Here is a 12,269-nt window from a genome sequence, read left to right as displayed (position 1 = left end):
AAAATAAATATCAAAAATATAAATCTTTGTTTTACTATGGTTTCAAATATCAAAAAATTTCTATATGTGACACGGCACCAGAGTTAAGTTAGGGTTTTTCAAAATGCTGACACGCCGAGCTCAAAAGGTTCACCATCACTGGTATAGGCAAAACACCTAGATAGGACTTTTAGCTATTGGATATCCATTATTTATTCCAACTAAAACAGAAAAGAACGGCCATTGGTCAATAAACTGCAAAGGAAGAGATAAACTGTGATAGAGCGTTTTCTGTGCCATGTAAAATTTTAATCACATTAGTTCTGAATAGTACAATTTATTCTGTGCCAAATATTTAGAATATTTTTCACAAAGATAGAGTGCTATAGCAAAACTGAACACTGTGCATAAAGGTACATAAATTATTCAAATTTTAATGTGTTGTGCATGTTTGTTTAATAAATGTGGCATGTTCTTGATAAAAAATGCTATGTTATTTAAAAGATAAAAGAGCATTTCTATTGAAAAAAAATGTGTCATTTACAAATAATGTTACCATATGAGGTAAATGGTTAAATTAGATCTTGACATAGTTTTCTTAAAACATCAGTCTAAGAAATATGACTTATTACTAACACAAATGTGAACATTTTATAGCAGATTTTGTGAAAGCCCATCCTTTTTAATATCCATGTTAATATGTCTTAAAGCTAAATGTAAGCATGTCATCAATTTACTAATATACGTATTAAACTTTGTCTCAAATACACATTTTATTTATATTTATGTCTATCGTATTATAAATATGCTTGTATATATTTTCATTTGTTAAAAAATTTGTTATATTTGAATAAGTATGAATAAAAATAAACTGATATTTTGATTAATTTCAGATCCAAAAACTGATTTTCTTCGCATTATTCATGTCTGAAAGTCATTGATTCTTTAGAAAACAAATATTTAAGTAAATAGTTTGTATATTGCAGAGAAAAGTATGAAGTTTCCTCTGACATGTAAGTCTTAAGGAATAACATTGAAAATGGTAAGATCACTCACTAATTCTGGCAGGACTGAAGGATTTGAGAGAAATCACATGAACATCTCTAGAAAGATCCCATCACAAGATTTAATAAGCTCAGTGTTAATAACCCATTATTAATAAAAACATGTGGAAATGGACATTTTAATGTTCTCATCTGTATACAAATCATGTTCCTTTTTTAAAACTGGAGGAAAACAGAAGTCAACTCCATCTAACCCAAGAGAAACTTGAAGCCTAGAAAGGTTAAATGACTTAAGTCCACTCATTATTGAGACACATTTATTTGAATAGTGTTAATAAAGGTATATAACTTGTAAGAAAGCTGTATGCTGTGGTGGGATAGGGTTCAGGCACTTGAGGCAGGCAGTTTATAGTGACTCCCTCGTTTACAAGCTGTGGGCCCTTGAGTCAGTCTCCTAACTTCTGGTGTCCTTGGTTCCCTTGCCGGTTAAACAGTAATTGTATGCACCTTGCAGGGTTGTGCTTTTAGATGGTGCATATCAAAGGCCTGGCAGTACAAAGCTGAACACATTATCAGTGTTCAAGGAAAGGGAACAGTTATAATTCTCAGTACTAACCACACATATACCAAGGTCTAATGAAATGCAAAATATGAATTAACTGAACTTTTTAAAGGGTAATATAAAAAATAGCTACCTACATTTATTGCATATCCCTCCCACCCATTATTATTTTCCATATTAAGCACTACCTCATAGTGAAAAATATTCCTAAAATATGCTAGTTGACTCTTCTGCAGCTCCTTTGCTACGAGTTCCATAGGGAACACTTTTTTTCCTCCTATTATCAAGCATCATGGTTGTTACTTCCTCTCCCCCTTAACAAGTGATCATTATAAAGTACTGTAAGTATGGAATGTACAAGTGATCTTACTGAATCCTATTTTTATCCCTAAAATATATGCAGGAAGTTGCATGTATTTCCCCCCCCAGCTTTTTAGAAATGGCATTTGCATCCTTTCCTAAAAACGGAATTGGAGAGGCAATCCTGACAATTTATTATTCTAGTTAATTAACTTTTAAAATTATATTAAATGTTAATAAAAGCACATTTCTTGTTAACAAGAAACCCCACATTTTTTTAAACATTCATTGACACCAACACTTCCTTCCTCTTTCTCAAAGTAAAATGATAAATTGAAAACAGTATAAAAATCTAAAATTCTGAAAAACCTAATTTTTCATAATTATAAAGGAAAAATAGGAAGTAGAAAAGAAATAATCTCATCCTTATTCTAAAACAGTGGCCCATCAGACATTATCCCATTACCTCTCCTGACAACAATTGATCAGTAAATGAATATTGCCTTTTGTAATCTAGCAAAGAATGTGCTACCTTTGAAATTAATGCATCGTCCTATTAATTGTGTCATTAATAACATTCACAGGAAATTTTAGTGTATTGGTTAGATGGCGGAAGGATGTAACATCTTTTAAAGCTATTGAGAAATACAGGCTCGTGGACATTATCTTTGGAGTACTGTGTCATATTACTAAGGCCATGACCTAAATATTATTGGGAAATCTAAAACTCTCGGAATTGGTCTGACTCCATTCATACTATAGGGTCCTGAAAGGTAAAGTATTCCTATGCGTCAGGGAAATGACTCCTGATGCCATATGGTTTGGTGCAGTGGTCGGCAAACTGTGGCTCGTGAGGCCCCTTGATTGTGGCTCTTCCACAAAATACCGACTTCTGCGCATGGGCCACGAAGTTTCAATCGCACTGTACATGCACGCCCGCACGTGGTATTTTGTGGAAGAGCCACACTCAAGGGGCCAAAGAGCCCCATGTGGCTCACGAGCCGCAGTTTGCCGACCACTGGTTTGGTGGATAGGTGTGGGTGAAAAAGAAGGATGTATTGATTAAAGCATAGGACTCTGTTAAACTTGATATCTCAATGTTAATCATCATTTTTTAATTTAAATAAAATTGTAATATTAGAATAATTTTATATTACAGAAAAATTACAAAAATAGTGCAGCATTCTTGAATACCTTTCATCTAGTTTCTCCTATTTGCTACAAATAAGGAACCAACGTTGGGACATTACTATTAACTAAAATCCACCCTCGTTCCAATTTCACACTTTTCTTCTAATGTCCTTTTTTTCTTCCAGCATCCATCTGGTATAATACATTATACTTAGTCATTCTTAGGCTCCTTTTGTCTGTGACAATCTCAGACTTTTATTTATGTATTATTATTATTATTTTTAGTGACTGTAACAGTTCGTGGAGTCTTGTCAGATATTTTGTGGAATGTCCCTCAACTGTGATTTATCTAATGTTTTCACATGGTTAGACTATGGTTATGGGTTTTGGGGCAAATATTACAAAGGTGAACTGCCCTTCAATGAGATCGTATCATATCCAAGGTACATGCTGTCAACATGACCTTATTGCTGAAGTTAACCTGTATCCAGTGGCCAAGGTAGTATTTGCCATGTCTCTCCACTGTCCAATAACTCCGCCCCTCCCCTTTTTATACACTACTCTGTTATTCAATCAAAAAGCATAGCCCACAGTTAAGTGGTAGGGAATTATACTCCACATTCTTGAGGGGTTAGTAGACATATAAATTATTTGAAATTCTTCTGTATGAGATGTGTCTCTTTTCTCCAATTTAATTATTAGTTTATTTATATTGGGATTCCAAATCTAAAGCATATCTCTTGGTGGCCAAGAGATTTGTTTACATGGTTAGAAAGTTAAAGAAAATTTGGAACGATTTACATGGTGCATATGAATACCATTTGAAATTGGATGTGATAATATCTCTATATATAAAAGCCTAAGCAACCGAATGACCGTTAGACCTGTTGTTATGATGCACAGTGACCACCAGGGGGCAGACACTCAATGCAGGAACTGACCCCTGGTGGTCAGTGCATTCCCACAGCAGGAGTATTGCTCAGCTGACTGAGGCGTGCCAAACACCGGGCTCACGGCTGGTGTGCGCAGCTGCAGCGGCACGAGCCTCTCCTGCCTCTGCGGCAGCATGCTACCGAGAGCGGTGTTGGCAGGAGCAGTGGGGCCAGGATGAACGGGAGCGGCGCTGCACCTGGCCTGGGCTCCTCTCTGGCTGCCTGCCTCTTCGGATTGCAAGAGGGCACAGGCCAGGCTGAAGGACCCCATGGGTGCACGAATTTGTGCACTCGGCCTCTAGTATTCTATAATTTCCTCAGAGTTAATCTTCCTATAAATATCAGGTACATTTCTTTATAACTTGTCATGACTATAACTGTATTCAAAACAGACCTTCCCTTTGGGGCCACAAGTGTTGCACTGTAAGTGAAGTCCTCTTAGATACTTGGCCTTTTCCTACCTTATTCCCACAACAATTGCATCTTACCCATAATGTTATTCTTCAAGTGGTGAAGAGGCAGGGTTCTAATGTAATCATTTTCCTCTTTAAAGAACCAAGATAACTGATGATACACAGAGCTTTTCTCAACAGGAGATGACTTTCTTTAGTAATAGCAAAAACAAAGTTGTAGCTCCTTAAGATTCTAAGAGGAGAAATGTTTCATTTTCTCCTTTAAGAAGTAGCTTTAAGAAGCAGCATAAGGAAACTCAGCCTTCTTTCGGAGGGGAGAAGTGCCCCCAAGAAACTCTTTGTACTTCTGATTAACCAAAACTCAACTGTATGCTAAATCAAACTTGATGTCATCCAATTTCATTTGGGGTGGGGGAAACAATCAAAGTAAATAGTGTTTTATTTTATCCTTGGGAGAAACCTGAATATAGTTCTTTGTCAAGAATTTCCCCAGTCCAACTTTCACCCCTACAAAGGCAAAAATTCCTTACAGTCAAAGGTAAGGCAAAGGATAATTGCATCCAGAACAACCCATCAGTAGGCTAACTACAAACCAGCCTACAGACAGCTTGTTAGTTACAACCCAGGCCAGGGAGGGAAGCAGACAATAGACCATTTCAGAGGTCAGTTAAGGAGACGTCGTCCCACTTGGGACTGCTGCCAGGGACGTAGAATCCAGTGTCTGACATCTGGGGTTTGCAGCTGTGAAGTCTGCCCCTTGTGTGGCCACAGGTGTTGACTATAACTCAGAAATATAGAAGAAGGAACAGGGTAACGTCAGTTTCAGTGTGCATATGTATATTTATGTGTATGGTTTTTCTTCTGTTTTTCAAAAATGTACATAATTTATTTTGTTTCAAAATTAATGTATTTCTTCATAATGGCAAGGGACATTTGGGAGGCTAACAAAAAAGGAGCTTTTGTTCATGAACAAGGGCAAAACAAAGCCAAGGTTTTACACCTACAGGGTACACTGCACACTAACATGCTGGGTGGCGTTGTTAGCTCAGCCATTTGAATAGGCCTTCTCAAGACCAAACAAAAATAAATGGATGCTGAACAACAAGCAGGCAGTTGGTCTCAGATAAAGCCTAAATACTCATTCTCTGTACGTTCTCTCCAGCCTCCTCCTTGCTTTGGATCTACACGAGAATTTGTGTTTATCAGAATGTATTTCTGAGCATGGGACAGACTATCTAGTTTTCTATCTCACGCTATACCAGCCATAACCATCACCTAACGCAGCGGAAAGCAGTAACACTCAGCTTTCCTCTTCCTCTTGCAAGCGACTTAGCTCCTGTTTATAAGGCAGATCTGGAAGTTCCTACCTCACGTAGGTACTAGAGGTTCCTGACCCCAAGGATATGGGCAGCAGTAGAAATGAATATGATTAAGAGGACAGGATGATACGGGTAAGATCTATAAAGAGCCAAAAGTAAATTGAATTTTAAAAATATGCCTGTACTTCCGTAATTAAATTTAGACTTCCTCCTTGTTGTGCCTACTTCACAGCCTGAATTGAGAAATTTAATTTAATGCGGGAGAAAGGAATTTTTATATTTCTTCTTAACGAATCTCTAAGGAAAAATGCTTGAATCCCTAGGCCAATGGTCGGCAAACTGCGGCCCCTTGAGTGTGGCTCTTCCACAAAATTCCACGTGCGGGCGCGCACGTACAGTGCGATTGAAACTTTGTGGCCACACTCAAGGGGCCAAAGAGCCGCATGTGGCTCATGAGCCACAGTTTGCCGACCACAGCTCTAGGCCAATGTTCCTCTACCTTGTAAAGCCCATGTGCCCTGCCATATTTTTCACTGTATGCTCTCTCTATTCCTCCAGCCAAGAAGACTGCGGACAGGTTTTCCTTTGTATATTCTGTTACAAAGACAAAGGTACGTTGAATATGTGTTTTGAGAGTATAGCCACCACTCCATTTCACCGAAGGATCTATGCTCTTATTAATGTTCTATCCGACTTGTTCTTGGCGCATAACAAATCCTCCACCAGGACTTGATGACTGAATGAGTGAACAGATGAAAGAAATCATTAAGTTATCTATAAACGAGACTTTCCAAAAGCAAAGGAATAGAATTTCAAGACTGGTAGTTTTTCGGGCCCCAGTAAGTTCCCCCAGTTGTCATGTGGTGTTTACTCAGCTGAAAATAATGCTTAGTTTACCAAGCCTCTACAAATTGTGCCTTTGGTCTGTTTTGGGTATTCTCCATGTTTTTCAGGTTGTGTTTTCCTCTGTCCATAATGACTATGTATGTCCTCAGGATGAGTAAGAACGGATTCTAGACAATACAGTGTATTTTGGTCCTGTGGACGAACTCATTTAAAGCTCTATCTAGCTGCCAAGTGTCCCTTGTGTGTTCTTAGTTATATTTGCACATATTCCTGTGCCAGAATTTATTAATCCTATCTGACCTGTCCTTGAAAAGCTGTTTTCCTTTTTCATATGCTTTCCTTCAAGCACATGTGGGTATTTGAAATGACCTTGCTTTAGAAAAAAACACTTTTCCCCCCTAGGAGCAGCAGTGCATGTTTCTTTCAGTACCCTTCTACATCCTTACATTTCCTACTCCGCAGTTCTCTTCCCTGTCATATACACATGCAGCTATTTCCCCGCCAACTCCAGCTATAAACTTCCCCTTCTCTTTAGAGTTAATCTCCTCCTCATCATCCTCCTTTTGTTTTTTGTTAATCCTCACCTGAGGATATTTTCCCCATTAATTACTTTTAGATTGGGTGGAAGGAAAGGAGGGCAAAGGAGAAAGAGGGAGAGGAGGAGAAAGGGGGGGGAGGGGGGAGAGACAGAGAGGAGAGAGAGTGAGAGATGAAAGAGACACATTGACTGGGGATCAAACCTGCAACCCAGGTACATGCTCTTGTGCTCTTGACTGGGAATCAAACCCGTGGCCCTCAATGCATGTAGTGACACTCTAACCACTCGGCCACACTGGCCAGGGCTAGAATCAAGCTTCTGGAGAGAGTGGTCTATATTTGTGTCTCCACTTCCTTACTTTCCATTCACTCCTCCACCTACTGTAATCTGACTTCCCGTCCCTGGTTAGAACCTCCACTGAACAGGTCCATGCAGGAGCCACCTCCAACTATTCCACTGCTGAGATTGTTTCACCCTTGACTGCTGTGACTGCCTTTCTCAGCTTCATCCCATCTCAGGCTGTTGGGGACTTCTTTTCCTTACTCCATTCCTAAAATGTTGGTGTGTCCCAAATTCCATCTCTGGCTCTCCTCCCCTTTCTGTCTTCTCCCTGTACAGTCCTATTCATTCCTATCTGCCACTGTTGACATCCAGAACTCACTCAAGTTCCATGTCCATGTTCATCATTAGCTCTGAGACATCTCACCTGACTCTTCTCTGAGTTTCTATCACAAACTGGGGTAGCTGCTGTTTTTATTTGCTCCACACTTTTTCTTATTCCCCCATCCCCCTTGTTGCTCCGCTTTTCTTGTGGGAGTTCCGCTGGCCCTGATGGGAAATAGTGTATTACTGTTACTATTCCTGAATCCCAAGGGACAGACACATAACCTGACCTGGTTCAATCAGCATCCGTCAACCTGAGCCCAGAGGTAAGGGGAAGGCAGCACCTCCTTTGCTGGCGTACTGCTGGCAGCCATCCTTCCCTCATGTTTCAAGTCCCGGCCCTGTCATTCGAAGCCCTGGATTACCCAAGCAGCAAATCCAGGAGGCTAGCCATTCTTCCTTCATACTCACCTCCATGCTCAACGGATGATAAACTTTGATTAACTGTGTATCTTTCAAGGCTTATCTCTTAAATGTGTGCTTCCGTCTCCATACCTACTGCCCTTACTTCAGTCCAGGTCTTTCTCATTTCTCCTAACGGACGTCCCTGCATCCAGTTTTGCCCCCCATCCCATCCATTCTCTATGCTAAAGCCAGAAGGAACTTGTTTAAAAACAGATTAAAATCTTCAAAAACTTTCTAGTATCTTCTGGAGAATTGAAGGGCCTTAAGGCCAAGGGGGGCGCCCATGTGCCGCCCTGGCCTCACCTGGTGATATTCCTGCTCCCGTCCTCTGTGTTCTTGCCCTGTTGGGCAGGGCCCTACTGAACATGCCGTACCGTCTCTCACCATTCTTACAGTCTGTTCTTTTTGCCTGGGATGCCCTGACCTTCCCTTCTTTTCCTTTTTATTGTTGTTTATGTGATTTCTCTAGTCACAGAGCACTTACTAAGATCTATTTTAGGAAATATCGTGAATATAAAACTTAGGATCACAATATGAAGCGTTTCAATCCTCTCCAGTGTCAAAACAGCCCTCAGTGCTCTGCAGACGGGAAACCATGGCTGAGACCCACTAAAAGCAGTCAGAGGCTTTGCATGAGCATTTACAACTAGAGCATCTGAATGCCTCTTTAAGTGCAAAAACACACCACATTACACTTATGCAGCAACAATGCGTTCAGACTGTTCTTATTCATCATTAGTAGTCAAGTTGCATAAAACAAAAAAAAAAAGGCAGAATGGAGCTCACAAAATCGGCTAAACAATAAACCTATCCTTGCAAAACACACTGTGATGGAAGAGACTTTTTTTTTTTAAGTATTATGTACACTACAGAAGCTGGGTTCATTCCAGCCACCTCAAGTGACCCAATCCGTGGCTAAATTCTTTTACAAGGTTTCATTCAGGTGCCACCTCCTCTGGGAAGCCTTTCCTTATTCCTCCTAAGCTGGACTGACTGTCCTTCCATGTTCCTCCAGCATCTTGTGTGCCCCTCTTTCAAGGCTCTGGACCCACAGTATTGTAACTATTTACTTGTCTACTTCAGAACTCTGTGACTGGATCCCTAAATTTCCATGCTTAGCATGATACCACATAGTGTGGGCTCAGTACAAGTGTGTTGAAAGGACAAATAATTGACTCACCATTGATTCAAGGAAATGTATAAGGTTCTTGTCCCATCTACATTAGAATTTGCCCTTGAGTCTGTTGGAAGCCGTTAGACAACCTTAAATTACTTAAATGACCCCAAACTTATCTTGTATCCTAAATAAGTTAGCTTCTTAAATTTTTTAAAAGTAGAAATGTACCTTTTGTTTGGTTACACTGTATCAGTACTAATACAATAGAAATATTTTGTATTTATTATAACCTTTTAGACAGTGGTGATTATGTCTTTAGATTAAATTTGGGGGATATAAGTGACTATGAATCTATCCATTGTGACTTGAGCTTTATTATTTTCATTTTTTTGGTTTTCCTTAATGTACAATAGAGGGGACTTTCTTCTGCCTTCTAATAAATCAGCATTGATTAATGCTAATTCAATTACATGGCTCTTTTTAAATCATGGATTTGTATAGATTTAAATATATACCATACAAATTGAATGCCTGATGTTTTAATGGGGTTATGACATGTTGTTGTTGTGTAACCTAACCTTACTGAAGGATTTAGAAATATTAACCCTTTTAATAGTAGTCTACATTTTTGAAGGATCATTTTACTTTCGAGGGAAAACAAATAATTAACTGACCATCATGCTGATTTTTTTCATGCAATCAAAGCAGGATCTAAACTATTCTTTAACTGATCCATTCATTTAGTAACCAGTTTACTGCATGAATTCAACTTTTTAATTTTCCTAATAGATTATGATTTTATACAAAATTAGCCAATCAAATTTGTAACCACTGTGGTCACCACATTAATTATTGCAACCTCTAAAGTTCCTCATTTTTATGGGTACTCCCTTCCCCCTAGGTGCAAAGATATACAATATTTTCAGCAAAAGGGGAAACAATAGTAGCCAATCTCTTAAAATATTCATTTAGTCTATAAAAAAAAGTAAAAGAAAAAAAATCCCTGTTTTATTGGTTAACACAATTCTGTATTTCTTTTGTCTGAATAACAACTTGGAAACACTATAAAACATCAAGAAGTAATAAAATCTTTCATGAGACAAGCTTTTTAGCAAAAATAGTCTCCAGAACTAAACATGAAAGGAAGTTCTTAAGCTTTTTTATCGTCCTAATCTTGATTAAAACATTGTGTTAAATGAGTACTGAGGATCGATAGTTCCTTTCTCTTTCCCCCCTAACTGAAAGACTATCTGCTGAAACTATCTCTACTTATCTTAGGTGCACCACCCCAGTATTTTTAAGTGACTGTAAGGTTCTACACTTGGCTTTGTACACCTATCAGAGAGTGACTGTAGGAATCAAACCCTCGTTAAGCAAAGCAATTGTCTCCTGGGTGCAGGTTATTTCCATTCAGGCTTTTCCAGTGTTCCTGGAGATAGACTGGAGGCACCATATCTCTTTGCATGTAGATTGTGCTAAAAGCCTCATTTCCCAGTGCAATCTATCACACCCTCCTGGTGGGAGACCCCTGGGCCTGCTGCTCTGGTTGTGCTGGAGGACAGCAGATGCTGTATCCTTCAACCTGGGCCTGCTTCCTTAGAAATGTACCCAGTTGTCAGTCGTAAATGACTGACCAGCCACACTCATCTAAAAGATCTTCGATGACAGTGTAAGATTTGCTGTCACCACTGTCAGCAGAGGGTTAGTACCCTTTCCTCCTCCTTATTCCCTGTTTCAGTGTGTTCTCAGTATACGCACCCTCCAGACACCAGATCCTCTCCCAATTATGTATCTCCCACCAGGTAAAAAAGTTGGTGCTCCTCTGCTGTGCACAGACCTTTTACCTCTCTGGACTATGCCTGCTTCTGGGAGGTAGAAGTTTTGTGTGTTTTTTCTCCCTGAGAGAACAGCACTTTCCCTGGTACTAGCCATAGGAGCCACTACATGGGGCTTTTGTTTTGTACCTTTGTGAATGAAACATTAGGTGCAAAGAGTGAACGTCAACCATAGTACAACTCTGCAATTCCATGTTCAAGGTGGGAAGAAGAAATGGAAGGGATGACATCAGTCTAATCATTTTCTTGTATCAGGAAAAAACAAAAGCTTTCCTCATGCCCCTACTAAATTGCCACTAAGAACATTCTGTTTAATTAAAATTCACATAATAAAATAAACCTACACTCTATATTCTAAACACTAAAGAAAGTCACATGTAGAGCTAGGGCTAAAGAAATACATATAGCAAGGTACAGTTAAATGCCTCACTAACATTTAATTATTCTCAGTCACTGTAACCCAAACTCACTATTTCCCTGAGCTTAAGTAGATCTCAACTTAAACATAGAGCCTTCCAGGCTTGTCTATCTGAAGTAGCTGAGGATGTTTCCAGTGACAATGTTCTTTGCCTCCTGGTTCTCAATTTAAAAGGGGGGAAGGACCTTATTTGCAGAGAATAAAAATCTATTTACTTGCCTAAGTTGCACTTTCTCATCTAACCTAAAACATACACAGAGAAGTAAAAAAAATGTGATCCCACTGTACCTAAACAAGGATTTCACTGCCACTTCTTAGATCCCCACAACTTCCCTCAATGTACTCTGGCTTCCGTTGGCCTTTTTTTTTTTTTTTTTTTTGAAAGTCCTCACCTGAGGGATATGTTTTTATTAGAGAGAGAGAGAGAGAGAGAGAGAGAGAGAGAGAGAAACATCAATTGGTTGCCTCCTATATGCACTCCCACTGGGGATCGAACCTGTAACCTAGGTATGTGCCTTGAAGGGCAATCAAACCCACAACGTTTTTGATGTACAGGACGATGCTCCAACCAACAGAGCCACCTGGCCAAAGCCAGGCTGCCTTATTTTTAAGATGAATCCTTTCCTCAGAACACTTTTTAAGGAACAACTCATTCATACACAACATTCATAGTACTAAAGTTGAAATATGAGGTTTTTTTCACCCTTTACTACCATGTTTATAGTGCATTTTATCTACCAAAGTTATTTCATAACTTATGGAACTTACTGTAAATACAGCTCTTAGTAAGGACATGAAAAACCCATC

The 12,269-nt window shown here is 39.2% G+C and overlaps 1 long non-coding RNA gene across 4 annotated transcripts in view; it reads right to left on the bottom strand.

The window, feature by feature from the left end:
- LOC118666186 overlaps positions 1-12,269 on the bottom strand; it is a 117,196-nt gene that overhangs the window by 38,890 nt on the left and 66,037 nt on the right. The window lies entirely within an intron of this gene.

The sequence above is a fragment of the Myotis myotis genome, unplaced genomic scaffold (genome assembly GCF_014108235.1).
Source record: "Myotis myotis isolate mMyoMyo1 unplaced genomic scaffold, mMyoMyo1.p scaffold_m19_p_11, whole genome shotgun sequence".
NCBI lineage: Eukaryota > Metazoa > Chordata > Mammalia > Chiroptera > Vespertilionidae > Myotis > Myotis myotis.
The sequence above is the reverse complement of the archived record's forward strand: the minus strand, read 5'-3'. Positions and strand labels throughout refer to the sequence as shown.